The 17,391-nt window shown below is 39.8% G+C and overlaps 1 long non-coding RNA gene across 1 annotated transcript; it reads right to left on the bottom strand.

Moving 5' to 3' along the window:
• Positions 1 to 14,235: 14,235 nt before the first annotated feature.
• Positions 14,236 to 16,116, bottom strand: LOC134100712 (uncharacterized). The gene is made up of 3 exons (XR_009941304.1): positions 15,950 to 16,116; positions 15,639 to 15,727; positions 14,236 to 14,364 (listed from the first exon to the last, which is right to left on the bottom strand). It is a non-coding gene; the product is annotated as an uncharacterized LOC134100712 (long non-coding RNA).
• Between the last annotated feature and the right edge of the window lie 1,275 nt (positions 16,117 to 17,391).

Below are 17,391 nucleotides of genomic sequence, written 5' to 3'. Positions count from 1 at the left end.
AAAATACGGAACAAAGAGCGTTCTGTATTAGTTCAATACGGAACAAGACTTTTAGGTGTCAAATACGGGACGATTCCGTATTATACGCAACGGTTGGCAACCCTAGGTCCTGGTCTGTGTATAGAGGTGGGACTGCATGTGGACCTGGTCTGTGTAGGTACTGCATGTGGACCTGCTTGCTTCTCCTTCTGCTTCTCCACCTCTGTGCTCCATCTACTGTTCCTGCAGGACACAGGGGGAAGTCCTCCATCAGGACTCAGCTTTCCTTTTCCTGTCTTTATGGACCTTGCTGTGTGCACTGGTGCACAGTCATGTTGGAACAGAAAGGGGTCAAACTGTTCCCACAATGCTCGGAGCATGGTCCAAAATCTCTTGATTAATGCTGAATGATTCAGAGTTCCTTTCACTGCAACTAAAGTAGGGTTCAGACCAAAGATTCCCGACGAGACGAGCCGCGACGTTCTAAAACCTTGCGACTGCGACTCAACGTGTTTAATGCTCTGCGACAGCTTGCGACTGCTTGCAACTATGTGCAACTTCTAATTCACACCGCTGCAACTCAGTCACGTCGCGTCGGGAATCTTTGGTGTGAATTGGGCTTAAGGGGCCAAGTACAGCTCGGGGATGGCCTCTTCCTGTTCCAACATGACTGTGCACAAAGCAAGGTCCATAAAGACATGGGTGACAGAGTTTGGTGTGGATGAATTTGACTGGCCTGCACCTGAGTCCTGACCTCAACCCAATAGAAAACCTTTGGGATGAATTAGGGCGGAGACTGAGAGCTTTTGTAGGAATGGTCAAAAAGCCCCTTAAAACACGTGTAAACCTTGAGAAAGCCTTCTCAGGAGAGTTGAAGCTGTTATAGCTGCAAAGGGTGGACCGACATCATGTTAAACCCTATGGATAAAGAATGGGATGTCACTTGAGTTCATATGCGAGTCAAGGCAGGTGAACCAATACGTTTGACAATAATTGGTGTGAAAGTCAGGTTTGGAAGTTAGATAAAAAGCCCATGCACTTTATTCTGTACACTGTACTTTGTTACTGTTTGTATGAGTTTTACTTTGACTTTAGCAAAGAGGTAAGGCTGCTTGGTTGGGCTGCAATGCTAAAATAGCTAAAACAGCTAGTCAAGCGTACATAAGACCTCACAGGACTAATTACTTGAAAACAGAAATCTTTGCTAAGAAATACAGTGGAAGAGAAACGAGGCTGTGGTTTCCTGCCAGTCAGAAAATAAAACCAAATGTGTGTGGTGAGTGAGATCAGTTCCTGCCATAGGCAGGGCATTGCTGAAAAGTCCCCCTGAATAAAGAATGGTTCATATGCAGGGATGTGCACATTGCACAGGCATTTTGAAGAGCAGGGGCTCAAGTGGAAAAAAAGGCACTTCACATTTTTAAAAAATGAAGAAAAAAATGAATTAAAAAGACATGGGCAATATAATGGTAAATCTATGACATGTGGATAGATCAAAAATACTGTCACACTCATGCAAATGTTTGATACCCAAAATATTTCTACAAACTGTATAAAGACTGTATCGTGTATGAAAATCAATTGGCAAAGAACTAACTAGTAGAGTGAATAGGCCTAGCTATTGAATAAGGAGCGTACAGTACAATCAATGGATGGATATGAATGGATAGTTACTGTTTGAGGCAGGACACTACTGTACATCAAAACATGTTTCCCATTGTAAGCTACTGGTCAATTTCAAGATTTTGGTTTACTAGGGGTTTTTTGTAGCCTGCCCTTGTTTGCATCTGTAAATCCTTAATTCACTGAATAACTAATCTGCTTATTTAAAGATTTTTGGGGATAAAAGTGTTTGTTTCACCTGCAGTGCAAGACAGAAGATTCAACAAATCAAAATTCAAAAAGCTTTATTATCTAATATGCTAGAAATGTTAGATATGTTAGAACATTTTATTTTGGTATTATAGTGTGTCAGTTACATGAGTTTTTTTTATGTATTGCACTGAGAATTAATGATTTGTATAATGAATTTTTAGCCACTCCGAAACTTCTTCTTGATGGTAATAGCTCAAAGCTTTGGTGGAGGGGGTGGGAGGGATCTGGGATGATAAAGTTGGATTTTCTTTCCACTGCTTGTATAGATCAGATGCCTGTTTTTGTGGAATGCCTATGATCTTAACAGCTTGCCTGGAGGCGGTGGGAGGGATCCTGGATGATAAAGTTGGATTTTCTTTCCACTGCTTGTATAGATCAGATGCTTGTTTTTGTGGAATGCCTATCTTAACAGCTTGCCTGGCTTTCCTACTTTCCCTGGCATTTGTTTTAGTATATACAATAGCACCTCAAGAACCCCCCTTTTTTAAGAGTGTATACGTCAATGACTTGTATAATTCATCTTCTTCTTGAATTTCTTCAGATCACAGCCTCATGTGCTGCTTTTTAAGACCTTTTAGGCAACTTCACATTGATGCTTAGATTCAACAAGGTTGGCCGTGAAAATACATGAGAGTTGTCTAGTGATGTTGAACCCAGTTGGTAAATTGTTTAATTTAGTGACTTTGGGGGCAATAATTTGTTAACATAGGGTCTGATAGCTTTTTTCCTTCAATAAATGAAATCATCATTTAAAAATGGTATTTACTCGGATTATGTTTGTCTAATATTTGATTATCTGAAACATTTTAGTGTGACAAAGCACTGTAGCTTGTTTATTTTTTTTAGAAAGACATACTTGAACTAGACCCTAGTTAAATTGAGTAAGATATAAGATACACTGTAGAACTCTTGTCTTTTCACAGCTGGGTCGCCGACCACCGTGTTCAGCCAAACTGGAGGATCTGTCATTCTGGAGTTCCAGCAGCACCAGCAGCTGGAGGAGAGTATAGATATCATACAGTGGTACTTTGGCCAACAAAAAATGTTGAAATTCCTACCACACAAATACACTCCTATTCACCCATGAAGGCAGAGTGGAGTTTAATAAGGAGACCTTCTCTCTGGAGTTGAAGAACCTGCAGAAGAATGACAATGGACTCTACAGAGGAGAGATCAGTGCTGGAGAGACAGAAGTTCAGCTCTTTACTCTGGATGAGTGTGGCTGATGCTGTATTCAATTTATGAACTTTAGTCACACACTTTTTAAAATAGAATTTAATGAATTGAAACAGCTTTTTCTAGCTCTATTGTAAAGACGTCACTTCTCTGGACCAATGAGGGAACAGAAAGCGGTCGAAGGAAAATCCGTGAAGCAGCCGCGCACTGTAGAAAACATCAGTTGATTCCAAGCCCCTGCTATAAACATGTTTTGTTCATTCAAAATATATGTTGTTCATTCAAATAAGTTGTTGTTAACTCAAATCAGTTGCTGTTCATTGCAAAACAGTTATTAATTCGGTGATTTATACAGATATTGATCGTGTAATGTGGCCACTTCCGGGTTAGCGTTAGGGACATTTAAACAGCTGTACCAATCGAACCTGTTTTGCCTCTAAACTTCAAAACGATGACATTGCATACTTTAGGGCCTGTTTAAGTATGAATTTATCTGTTGTTTGATCATATTATTATTGCATGGCACACAAAATACAACTTTTGATCACAAAAAAACTACCGCATGTAAGATTTTACTTACCGTAGACGAAAACCGGTTCCCGCTAATAACTTTTGAATGGCGTGACGTAATTTCACGAGCTTTGCCAGGATTTGGTAGGTGTTATGTGCTGGACGTAGTGTCAAAATCTGACGGCTCAAGCTTGCATGGTTTTCGAGGAAATCGATGTGTATCAATTGCCCCATGTCTCAATCGACCCGGCGCTCCCCTATACATGTATTTACTGAGGTTCTATCCCTCTATATGTTCTGTGTGTGTGTGTGTGTGTGGATATATATATATATATATATATATATATATATATATATATTCTGTGATATGTATGATATTACGTTTCTTTGTCCCTACAGAGCTGAATGTGACTCCCACCATTAAGAGTATTCCTTTGTTCCTGTTTGGTTGTATCTGTTCCACTGGGAGTATTCTGCTTGTCTGGAAAATAAGAATAAATTCAACAGGTACCGGTCACAAGGGTTAAAAAGTGCTAGAACATCTGGGCCATATGCCAGACAATCATTCTGGGCCCCGCATATAATACATAATATTATTGGGGGCTCTCTGGGGGCCCCCGGCCAGTGCTGCCCCTCTAAAAGTTGAGAATTAAAATGAAATACATATGTTTTGCTAAACTCATCTGTCACCGGGTGTTTGCAATGATTACGTATGCTTTATGGTTTAATGGGTATTATGAAAACTGTCCAATTTGTAAAATCAACACCACATCAACACCACCAAAGCTATGGCATGATAACTCATCATGATGATATTCGTGTAGTTACAGGTGCAGTCCTATCACAAGCAGAAGATGCTGAAGTCATGGAAACCAAGCTGTTTCCATTCTGCTCACAACCAAACATATGAAGATATGATATTGTGAACACTGAGCAGATACATTTGATCTTGAAATTCCAACTTCAAGATCAAACAATAAAACATTATCATCATACAGTATATTTTTAATGTTGAATTGTTCACTGTATAACTCAATAAACCCAAAACGTGGCCATGTGTCTTGTTTTCTGAATGTGTGTGTGCTGCAGGCTACAACTCCAGCCCTGGGTCCATCATCCACCCTCTACAGCACTCTGCAGCCCACCATAGTTGATTATGACGCCGGTGCTAATAAGGTGATGATGACCTCTAGCAGTAGGTTGATGCACTAATGTGTGCTAAAGTGGTATCATGTGCTGTGTGGGTAGAGTTCCATCACACTGATGTACCTCTCTGTGTCTCTGTGTGCAGACTGCTTCAGGTGCAGGTGAGTCCGCCTCTGCCTCCATCCTCTGCTCCATGCAGGATTCCACTCAGCCAGACCGAGGCCTCTATGCCAGAGTGAGGAGGACACATCCATGCACTCCTACGGTAGCTCTCAAATAATCTCCTCGATCCTCGAGGGGCGTTCCCACTGATCTACAACTAATACTGGATAGACTATCCCATTGTCATTCTCTATTTAGATCAGTGAGGACGAGGATCGAAGAAGGAAGGGAGGGTGTATAAAACACCAAATGAGAGGCACTCCTGGAGAATGACCCCACTGGAGCTCTATGCACACATGCACCCACACACGCACGCACACAGAGACATGTACGCACGCGCGCGCGCGCACACATACACACACACAAACACACACACACAGAGACGTGCGCACATACAGTACACACACACGCGCACACACACACACACACACACACACAACACGAATTCGGGGGCCAATGATGACTGGGCTAGACCTCTTTTGGGAATTTCTCTGCTACCATTTTATCTGCTTTTTAGAGTTTATTTAACACGGTTTTAAACATGCAAATATGACAAGTCAGGTTGGATCATCAGTTGTGTTGTGCATATAACATGTTCTGCTATATTCTGCTCCTTTCAGGTTTACTCAGACATTTAATATCTTGTTTATGCCCAACAGGGAAACTCTTTATTCAAATTTTACACAAAGCATGTGCACAAAGCATTCCGAACGTACCCAGTTTGTACCTATTCATCCAAAGCGCTATTAGTGCTAGCAACCAGGCATGCTTCTACAGGGATGACAAGAGCTGAACACAACATCAACATCAAATGTGTAATTAGGTTCTTAACATGAAGCATTGGCAACATTGTATGCGTGCTGAAAGTTTATTTAGAAGAAATAATTGAATGCTCTAGCAATACGTGTCTGAATGTTACGGGACTGAAATTATCTATAGGACTACCAAGCAGCATAGGCCAACTGTTAGATGTCAGGAGTGAGTCAGATAAATGAATAATGAATGCACAGCTTATTATTAACATGACTAATGGGCAACTTAAATTTTAAAGTTAAAAACCTAAATGTTCTTTTTTTTGCGTCAGGTAATAGTTACAGTAAATAAAAACAATTGAATAAACTAATTGAAACCAATTTGATACCAACAAATCAAATGCATCGCATAAACCTTTTAAAACTGCATGCATGAGACTGAAAATGGCATCAACTCAAACCTGAGATGAATAGGAGGGATCAGTCATGAAGGAGAGAAAAAAACAGAGGGTAAGAGGAAGAGGATGAAGGAGGAAGCAGACACTCTTTTATGTGATGACATTTGCCTCCAGCCAACTTCGTACCCCTGATAGTCCAAGATGACATCTGCCTCCACCAACCCTGGTCATGGCAGAGCTTACAATAGGACCGGTTGGATTATACAGCTGTGGCAGATACTTCAGATTGCAATGAAAATGCATTCAGTCTGCTGCCCTAACATGATCAATTAACGACCAGACATGAATACAGTTACATTTTCACATAAAACATTCAACCATGAGGCTCACTTTCTGGTGACAGGCCGAAGTAATCAATCAGATGATACATTTATGTAGGATGGGGTGATAAGGTACACTGAGATCTGGTTCTGGATTGTCTGATGGCACCCAATGTTGCCTTTGGCTACTTGTCCTCTTTCTCCTGATTACAGTTCTTTCTGATTGCTTAAGCACATTTTTTTTAACTATTGGCTATTTTTTCAAAACTCAAATAAGAAAACTATTCACCAAATGATCAAAACATCGTAGTTCTCTTGCAAAAGCGAACACAGCTTGATTAACTCTTCACACCTTCATAAAAATTGTGTTTTCGTATCAAACAGCACACAAGCCATCATCTACTAAGCACACAATGTGGCAACTACATACTGATGCATTGATGGGGGTGACCGTCACAGACCTCCCAGCACCAGGCAGAGAAGAACTCTTCAGTTGGATTCAAGACTGGAGAGTATTAGTGGAGGTTGAGTACAATGAAGAGTGGGTGATCTGTAAACCATTTGGAGACCAAAGAAGCCCTATTGAAACTAACATTTCGGCTCAAGTTAGGCTGAGCCCGTTGACCAGCTTCCCGCAGGGTCATTCTATGGTTGATTGCATGGTCCACTATAGCAGCACTGATGTCATCAGTAATTCTCTTTCCTCTTTTTTCTGTTCCTTTTCCCCTCCTTGTACTCCTCTTGCTCCTCCTTGTCCTCATTACTTTGCTTTGCTCTTCTATTCACCTTTCTCTTTTTTCTCCTCAACATCTCTGCGTATTCTCATGACCAAAGAGTCTCTGACTCCAGGACTGATCAGAGGAATCAGGCTGTTGGGAGGTCTCACATTCTTAGAGGTGCACTGGTGTGATTCAGTCTCAGCATTGGCAGCTCTCACATTCTCAAAGGTGCACAGGTGTGATTTAGTGTTGACATTATAGAAGGAGAGAGTGTGTTTGTCACAGTCCAGAAACACCCCCAGCTTGTTAAACATTGTTGACACCTGCACTGGAGTTGGAGGGTCAGTGTTGGCAAAGAGTCCGATTCCTTTCTCATACTGAAGAACCCAGAAGCCGTTCTGTGGGGTTAAAGGGACTCTTTTAGAGCGCTCTGCTGTGGCACTGCACACCCCCACATACCATGACTGCTTGTCACTGATGTGATCATTCCACATCAATCCTTCGGTCCAAGTCCTCACTCCCCAGCAGTGCTGTCCTGAGCTGAATCTCTCCACGCACAGAACATGGTGTGACCTGTTCACATGGGCCTGGGCTTTCAGAGGATCAGGACACATTACTTCTTTGTTTTTCCCCAAATCGTTCACCTCCAGAAAGGGAGGGATAGTGTTGGTGTCCATACTGATGCTCTTAACTGAAACAAGTAACGCAGTGATACTTATAGACAAGACACATTCTCAATATAATTGAACTCAAATGATTAATTGTTTCTAGTCAAGAAATTACCTGTATGAGATTTCAATAAGTCCCATTCTAAAACACAAAAACAACATTTGCTTTTCAAATTCAATGAAAGTTTTAACTGTGATACATATGATATGCTCAAGAGGGTGAATTATGCACCTGGTGTCAGAAGGATGACATCTATTGTGTTTGTGTCTTTCTCTGCCATTGCTGGGTATGAGAGAGAAACATGTAAACATTTGATCAACACTGTAGTACATATGTTAAATAAACTTGGTCAGTACTACCTGTCACTTCTGTGTTTGTTGTTTTGTCTGCTTGTTTCATTGTCTGCTTGCTTGTTTCATGCTTCACTTCCATGTTACCTTTTAAAATCAGAAGAGTGATGCAGTGAATGTTGTTGCAATATTCGGTGGACTCCATGCAAGATATGCTCTAAGGACGGTAAGGTGAAGCAGGCAAGTTATTTCCAGTGTAGTAAGATGAAATACCTTCAGGCAGTAAAGACTCCTCTGAAAGAAAAAAGTAACAATGAAATGATTAGATCTGTGACATCTTTTAACCGCGCAGTCCAAGTTTGAGTTATAACAAAGACACAAACAAGAACAGAACAACATCAACAGTACCTGCACCAATGCATGCAGGGCTCTCGCCATCTTCAGCCAAAACAAGTGGAGGAGCAAACATATAAATTAATCATTATTCATAATTTAATGTAAAACTATATTTATAATAATTGTTAGAATTGTTTCCACTGATCCCGTGAAGTTCTTTACCATTCTGAACACTCTTGTCCCATGGGGCACAAAAACGCTCAAATGGTGGTGGTAAAGTGACAGAATGCTTGAACCTGATTAAACCTGGAGGATTGAAGATCTAGTTCAGTAAAAGGGACACTGGGGCATGTATCTTATTCACTTTCTCAGGACATACTATGTATAAATATACTGTACAGCTCTGGAAACAATTAAGAGACCACTGCACATTTTCTTTATGTCATCCTACGGTTGCTGAGTGAGTTAAGGGTCATATTCAAAATTAGGAGACTACAATGCAAACTTGACTACAAATGACTGTCAACAAATTCATTTTTCACTCAGCAATCATAGGAAGACATCTCTTATTTTTTTCCAGAGCTGTATGTGTCATTCATTACCCAGTATTATCACAAAAAATTAACATAAATCCTTTACCTGTTTTGAACAGGATAATCATCCCTATCAGCAAAGTCAACAAGAGCAGCAGAGTGATAAAGACGGCAGCAGTCCAACCACCTGACACGACAATAACAACACTGTTTCTGGATATTATGTTGAACACATTTACACATTCAGTGAATATACAGATTTCAGCAGACATCAGACTTTCATAGAAGTAGACAATACTAGTGCAGTGCCCGCATATATGCCTGCACACATGGCCATTCCAATAGAAAGTTTGTTGTCCCATGACATTGAAAAACAGGATGATTTTCTGTAGTTCTATCAGTTGAGTACAATTCCCTTGAGTTACAGTTTTTCTTAAAGGGACATTGTGTAAGCTTGAGGACATTTCATTGTGAAATTCTCCCATCTAGCGGTTAGGGATTATATCGCAGCCTATACGGACTACGGTAGCTTCTCAGGTCAAAAACATAATGCCCAAAGATCTGCGACGAGACAAAACTGTTGCGGGTTGTTGCAGTATAATGTTAATCTCGTCGTGAATCTACCAAGACAATGGCCCTACAGTGGGTACGGGTTGAGAATGCACCTTCTCCCGCGGGACTCCCGAAGAGATCCCGCAGTGCGTCAAGCCGATTTTTTTCGAGGCTAAGGCAATGTACCCAAACAACCACCAGGTGGCAGAAAGTTTCAACTGCATTTAATGATGAAGACCGCATATCCGTCAATAGTCGACTCCTTAATCTCATTGAATCATTAAAGGAGTCCTAGAATTCAAAACCACATTCACCTTGTTCCTGTTGAATTTAGGCTGCGATCAGTGTCCAAAGGACAACACCAAAGACTTTACCGCGTCCCCCGCCTGCTTTCGTATGCAAATTGGGAAATAGAAACAGCCGTGTTGAAATGCTCCAATCTGAACAGAGCTCAGATAACACGTAATAGGCGCCCATCCCCCTTTAGATACACCCCCTCTCATTTGCATACCTTCGATTAATAATTCTTGTTAAACTGCTCTTACGATGCTAGTATCTAGATATGTGGTCTATGTTAGAGACGTTGTAATGCTAGCGTTATTACAGCTAACTTTGGAGAGTTACTATACTAAGAAATGTACTGATAAAACTTACCAATCTAACACATTCATTCTGTTGGGGAATCTGCTGCACTTCTTCTGACTCGGTTTATACATGTACGGCTGTATTCCTTATTTAAATCTATTGTTGATAGCTTTATCAAAGACTTTGGCTTTATTTACCAGCAGTAAACGTAGTTTCACTTTGCTCTAGCTTCAGACCGGTGGATTGAGCCAATCAACTTTCAGGACATATCGGCCAATAGACCAATCAGCGCGCATCTCATTTGAATATTCATGAACTTGCTGAGTGGGCGGGAAAAACAAACTGTTTCATTGCAAGGCTTATTTATGACCTTGTATTAGGCGATCTAGCAGTGCTCCTGGAGCGTTTCCAGCCCCACAAATTTACATATGACATTATTTAGGCTCAAAGATCAATTTGTAATGGTCAAAAAATGCGTTCTATGACTCCTTTAAAATGAAGGTAATGACTGGCGAAATTATTCAAACGACACTTCAATGAACCATTGTTGAAATGAATGAAAATGGTTATAGAAATCGCCTACAGCCAGCGTTATAAGAAATATATAAGTAATAGTTAAAGTCTTCTTCCGTATTAAACAGATAGCCTACGGGACGCTCTTTGTTCCGTAGGCTATTTTAAGGAACTACTCAATGCACACACACTGGGTAAACTGGCGCGCTACAAACATTAAAATGTCAAATCATATTTATTTCTCTTTGTCGCCATGATATTGGGGGAAACGCGGAGAGGCGAGATGGTCAGTCCTCGTATTTGTTCTTCGCGTTTCGTTATAAGAAATATATAAGTAATAGTTAAAGTCTTCTTCTGTATTAAACAGATAGCCTACGGGACGCTCTTTGTTCCGTATTTTAAGGAACTACTCAATTCACACACACTGGGTAAACTGGCGCGCTACAAACATTAAAATGTCAAATCATATTTATTTCTCTTTGTCGCCATGATATTGGGGGAAACGCGGAGAGGCGAGATGGTCAGTCCTCGTATTTTTTCTTCGCGTTTCGTTATAAGAAATATATAAGTAATAGTTAAAGTCTTCTTCTGTATTGAACAGATAGCCTACGGGACGCTCTTTGTTCCGTATTTTAAGGAACTACTCAATGCACACACACTGGGTAAACTGGCGCGCTACAAACATTAAAATGTCAAATCATATTTATTTCTTTGTCGCCATGGTAGGCCTATTGGGGGAAACGCGGAGAGGCGAGATGGTCAGTCCTCGTATTTTTTCTTCGCGTTTCGTCATAAGAATATATAAGTAATAGTTAAAGTCTTCTTCTGTATTCTCTGCCACATTCGACAACAGCATTCAAGTTCCTTCTCAGCACGATGACGTGACTTTGCTTGCTGTTGGCCCAGAACAACATGCTCGAATTCACCAACAGAGTCGCGGCAACGTTGGTAGATACGGATGCCTGCTCTTCAGAGCCATCACCACAAAGGAGCACTACAGAGCCTGGTGCAAAACCACCAACTGGGATGGATCGAAGGGCAAGCAAGCACTGCCACACAACATCAAGACCTTTGTGTTGTCAACACTAAGCAGAAAGTTTCCTACGATGGGGAGAAGTGGCCGCAAGGACTGCATCGATAAGATCAACGAATGCCTTCGCAAGCCCCGAAACCCTGGCGATACATTTTCTTTCCTTTAATCAATAAAACATTGTTTATCTGAAGAACTTTTCCGAGGTTGTTTTGTCTACCAAATCCTAAACTTAAATAGAGTAAACATTTTATCTTATGAAAAAACTCTTAGGGGGAACAGTTAGGCAGCCCTTCCTCCATTATCGTAGTAGGACTATAGGCAATTTATTAGAGGGGTCAAAAAAAACTCATAAAGTAGGCTAGACTAAATGTGTCACTTTAGTGATTGGCTCTTTCAAATGCAAATTAGGTGGATGGGCTTTTGAATGGGCCTGCTGCAGGTGAGAGGACAAATCCTAAGAATTTATTGTTTTTAGAAAGTGCCATTATCATTGCCATATTCTCTTAAAACATAGGTTATATATTTGAAAACGAGTTGATTAAAGGCTTCTAATGGTGTTTCTATAATATGATAAAAGCAGAGATTGAGATGTGTGTTTGGAACAGTTTTTCAAATCCCCCGGGGATATTTAGACTCCAGGGTGTTAAGCACTCATTCACAACTGTCCCATCGCTAAATGCTCTCTTGTGTTGCGTGATCACACAAGTATACCTGTCGTAGTGTGCTTTTAATTTGATAGGCCTAATTATTATCTCCGCCAAGGATATAACAAAGTCTATGGATTTGCTATGCAGTAGGCCTAGCCTAATAATTAGGCTATGTGCCACGTCCGATTTCGCAAGTGGTGTAGTAGGCTACATTTAAAAATCGACAGCCGCCTGTGAGATTCATTTCATAAAGAGCAATTGTCTTGTGCGATCATTCCCCCTCCCCCACACTCGTCTAACCAGTTCACTACATTATAGCCTATATGCGGCACTGAGGACGACACTTGAGCCCGACACTATGTCAATGTAAAAATGTGTGTGAGTGCGCGCTGAACCACGAATTAACATATTAACTTTTCTTTTCAGCAGACATCGCAAACATAAAATGAATCTCAAAACAGAAAGTCTTTCATTTTTTTTAATAAATCGATGCAGTTTGTTTTGATGATTTCCGGAGAGGTGCCTCGACTGGGTTTCGAACTCCGGTCGCTGGCGTACGACTCCTATGCTTCAACCACTTGCGCCACAGTTGGATGTGAACTTTAACAGGCTTTATTCGGCAGATGTACTTGAAACGCCGATCAAAAGTTCTGACATGTTAAACTGACGTTAGTTATTAATTCACCACATGATAACATGCTGTCATATAGCTTGACGCCCAGCAGCCTATGGTAGTCTATGCCTATCTCTGAATCAACATGAACATGCATACGATACATACGTTGCTAGAAACTTATTTTGCAGAGCTAGGCCTGCTAGTCGATGGTTACAATGAATTACCCTCACTGCCCTATCGCATATCTGACCATCCATTGTTACAATGTTACAAAATGCGCGATCTTCTCCATGCATGTAGCCTACGGTTATAAGTAAAGTGACAAGCATAGGCATGTATTAAAGAGATTTCTGTTAAATACATTTTATTTTCAGTCGTCAAAAGTGGTGGGGACAAAATCTGTGATAACAAGTGCTGGCTACCCAGCGTCGCCGTTAAAATGAACATGCCTCCGTTTTAAAATAGCCTACACATTTCTAAGTATTGTAAATGTTGCCAAAATGTCCATCTTGTCCATCTCTTTCGTCTTCGCCTTGACGTTGACAATAATAGCCTATTCACGGAAATGCGGTCTTGTAACCGTAATGAATTCATGAATTAATCTAAGGTTGCCTTTCGAGTATTTCAGGTTGAATTGAAGGCTACCCAGGTAAAAAAAAAGTATACTTAAGTAGTATTTTCTTGCCATATACTTATTGTACTTTTAGCATGCTATAGAAGAACATACTTAATTGTGTTATTTTGGAACAACTATTAGTGTATTAAGTGCACTTAAAGATATTCTTTAAGACATCTTAATTATACATTAAATGCACTATTTTGTGTTAAAATGGAACAACTAAAAGTATATTTATCATACTTAAATCATATCTCAGTTTAAGTACATTTAAAATGTCATTAGATCTGCAAATTAGCATACTTAAAGATATTCTTAAATACAGCTTAATTATAAATTAAATGCACTATTTTGTGTTAAAATGGAACAACTAAAAGTATATTTATTATACTTAAATCATATTTCAGTTTAAGTACATTTAAAATGTCATTAAATCTGCAAATTAGCATAAACATTAGTGTATTTCTGTTGTCTCAGAATAATGCTACAATACAACCTCGTTCTTTTTCAACATGTTTTTATTAACACTTGGAGCACACTTAAAACATACCAAAAATACTCTTAATCCAGTATTTATGAGCATATCTTAATCCAGTATTTATTATATATTAATGAGTGCATTCACAATATTCTTTAAAACTAGGCGCCTTAAATGGAAAAAAAAGGGCAAACAAATACATTATCAAAAATACTGGTTTCCAGCTGGCTAACAATTCACAAAAGCTAAAATAACAAACAAAAGCTAAAATAAATAACATTTCTTGTTAATCTAATACCAATGCTAATGAGGGATCGGTTTAAGGTCCCTCAGTCATAATTCCATGTCTTCACTGCCAGTGTCACTGGTAGTGCGTGGTGAGTCGCTTTGGCTGGAGGAAATGGATGAATCTGCCATGTTGTTTATGACTGCTTTCAGTGATGACACCATCTGGCAGCTCTAAATCAAGGATGCAATATAAAAAGGGTCAGTATCACATTATGATACAAAGAATAATTATCACATTGTGTCAGAAAATAGAACATATACAGCAAAGATAATAAGTATTTGAACCCATGCTAAAGTTGACTAAAGCATATTTTTTTTAATTGATCTTAATGCCTTTAGTAAAAAAAGGACACCAATTGTCTTTGTGAATGTAATGTATCGTAAATAAATAAATGTTCTTCCTTAAAATACAGGAGTCATAAGTATTTGCACCCCTATGTTAAATTCCCATAGAGGCAGGAAGATTTCTATTTTTAAAAGCCACTTATTTCATGGATCCAGGATACTAAGCATTCTGATAAAGTCTCCTCAGCCTTTGGAATTAAAATAGCCCCAAATCACATACCCTTCACCATACCTAGAGGCTGGTATTATGTTTTTTTTTTTCAGTTAGCCTATTAGCTGGTTTGATTTGCATTGAGCTCAATGAGCATCAAACCAGCTAATAACTGAAAAAAACACCATGCCAATCTCTAGGTATGGTGAAGATGTATGTGATGATGAGGGGCTATTTTAATTTCGTAAGTCATGGTTGAGGTCAGGACTCTGTGCAGGCCGGTTAAGTTCATCCACACCAAATTCTATCATCCATGTCTTTATGGACCTTGTTTTGCACACTGATGCAGTCATGTTAGAACAGAAAGAGATTTTGGACAATTCCATGCTCCCAACTTTGTGGGAACAGTTTTGGGGATGGCCCCTTTCTGTTCCAACATGACTGTGCACCAGTGCACAAAGCAAGATCCGCAAAGACATGGATGACAGAGTTTAGTGTTGACTGGCCTGCACAGTCCTGACCTCAACCCAATAAAACACCTTTGGGATGAATTAGAGCAGAGACTGAGAGCCCGTCTCCTCGTCCAACATCAATGTGTAACCTCACCAATGCGCAACATCACCAATGCGCTTCTGGAAGAATGGTCAAAAATGCCCATAAACACACTCCTAAACCTTGTAGAAAGCCTTCTCAGAAGACTTGAAGTTGCTATAGCTGCAAAGGGTGGACCAACATCATATTAAACCCTATGAATTAAGAATAGGATGTCTATTGACATCACTATACTTTTGGCAATATAGTATACACCGATGCAAGCTCTGTAGTGCTTCATCAGTGAAAAATACTGTCCATCTCCACAGCTTATTTTATGTGTTTTCATGCAGAAAAGAAGTCTGAGGTCAATTTTCGCCGAAGTTACACTGTTTTTTGGATATTCATTTGCACTTACCAGGTATTCCTTTATGAGTTTATCTGGGTCTTCAAGTACACAACAAGTGCTTTCAGGTGGCAAACTCTCAACGAGCCAATGATAGGATTCTGCAAAACAGGGAAATATAACTGAACACTACTTTACTTACACTTACAAATTAAGCATCTTAATGTTTACAATGCCTTTCTGTGCAACCCCCCCCAACGTTAACTTGGATTGGATTTTTTGTAACACATTGATTTTTAGTTGGCAGGTGCATGGTACGGCCTGTAGCTCATGGCCTAATATTGGTTTTCAAAGTGGGAGGCACAAAACTACTTCTCACTAACCCAATCAATGGCAGCCATGATCTCCTTAATCTTATGTCCTGTTTCTCCTCCCTTCCTATGGCACTCAGCAGACAGCCTGGAGCAGATGATGTCAAGTTCTGGCATAAACTTGGACTTCAGTTGCACAACGCGTGTGAAATTCTGCACATATCTTGAATCATACGAGGGTAGAGGAGACAGAAAGAATGTACAAAACAACCTAGAAAAAATAACAATTAGCATACAGAAAATATTGATCTGTGTCATGGTATGTCTTGAATACAATAGTTAAGTGTGTTCTCAAATTCAAACAAATTGTGAATACAAATAACATTCCTTTAAAAACAGCCCTTAAACATGCAATGTACATTTTTGTGACTCAAACGACAGGTTAATGTAGTCAGACTAACAGGTTTTTGGACCGTTTTGTTGGCATGATATCTGCTTAAGTGACTATGAAGAGCATTCCATGCTTTTAATGAGAATATGCACATAGGTATGGGTGTCTACAACCAAAGTAACCATGAGCTAACCTGATGCGTCTGTAAGAATGCTTCTGCATTCTGCACTGCCACATCTGTGGAGAAAGAAAGCATATCAAACTCAACAAATTTACACCATGTAAAACTATAATAGTATTAGTTTACTGAATCATTTTAGAACTATGAATAAAACATTTAATTACATTGAGGCCTGTTTGTGATTAACAAATCACTCAAACATTTAAAGTAGGCAGCCTCTCCCATGATCATGAAAAACTTATAATTATTTAATTACCAAATATTTGGTTGTCAACAAAGCTTTTCAATGGCAAACTGCAATTTGCTTTACTCTTTTAACTGATATATAAGTCAAATGAGAGCCAATAGCCTACAATAATGCTGAGCACCTCATACAAAAATAATGAAAAGTCTAATGGTTGTGTAACGTTATCAGAGACTAGGCAAGATGTAGTTTGCTACACGAACATTAAAATAATTCAAATGTTTCTGGACGAACTTGTGTCTGTACCAATGCAAATTGTTCATGACACACAAGGACAATTTGGTCAAACAGACTGGCCATACCTACGTTTAAACATTACACTTTTCAGATAATAATCGAACTATTAGTATTCTAAGCCATAAACCTAGGCTGGGTTTGTGCGGGGCTAGTGGCTACCTTGTTAGCCGACCGTTAACGGCTAGCATAAAACAGTAAACACGTGGAGTCATCCTGACCTGGGGTGCGTTTCTCGAAAGCATCGTAAGCCTACGATGATCGTAAAGTCCCTCTTACGACCGTCTTAAGATTTGCCGACTGTTTCCCGAAACCATCGTAGCTTAAGAGCATCGTGAAAACACTCGTAGATCTACGAGTGATCCAGAGTTCTCGTTACTGCTTAAGAGCGTCGTAACGCTATGCCTCAGTGGAGTCACCAGCAGGATATGCAGGGGGATTACAACTAAGAATAAAATGATCCC

This window comes from Sardina pilchardus, chromosome 2 (genome assembly GCF_963854185.1).
Source record: "Sardina pilchardus chromosome 2, fSarPil1.1, whole genome shotgun sequence".
NCBI lineage: Eukaryota > Metazoa > Chordata > Actinopteri > Clupeiformes > Clupeidae > Sardina > Sardina pilchardus.
This window is presented reverse-complemented; position numbering and strand designations above follow the sequence as displayed.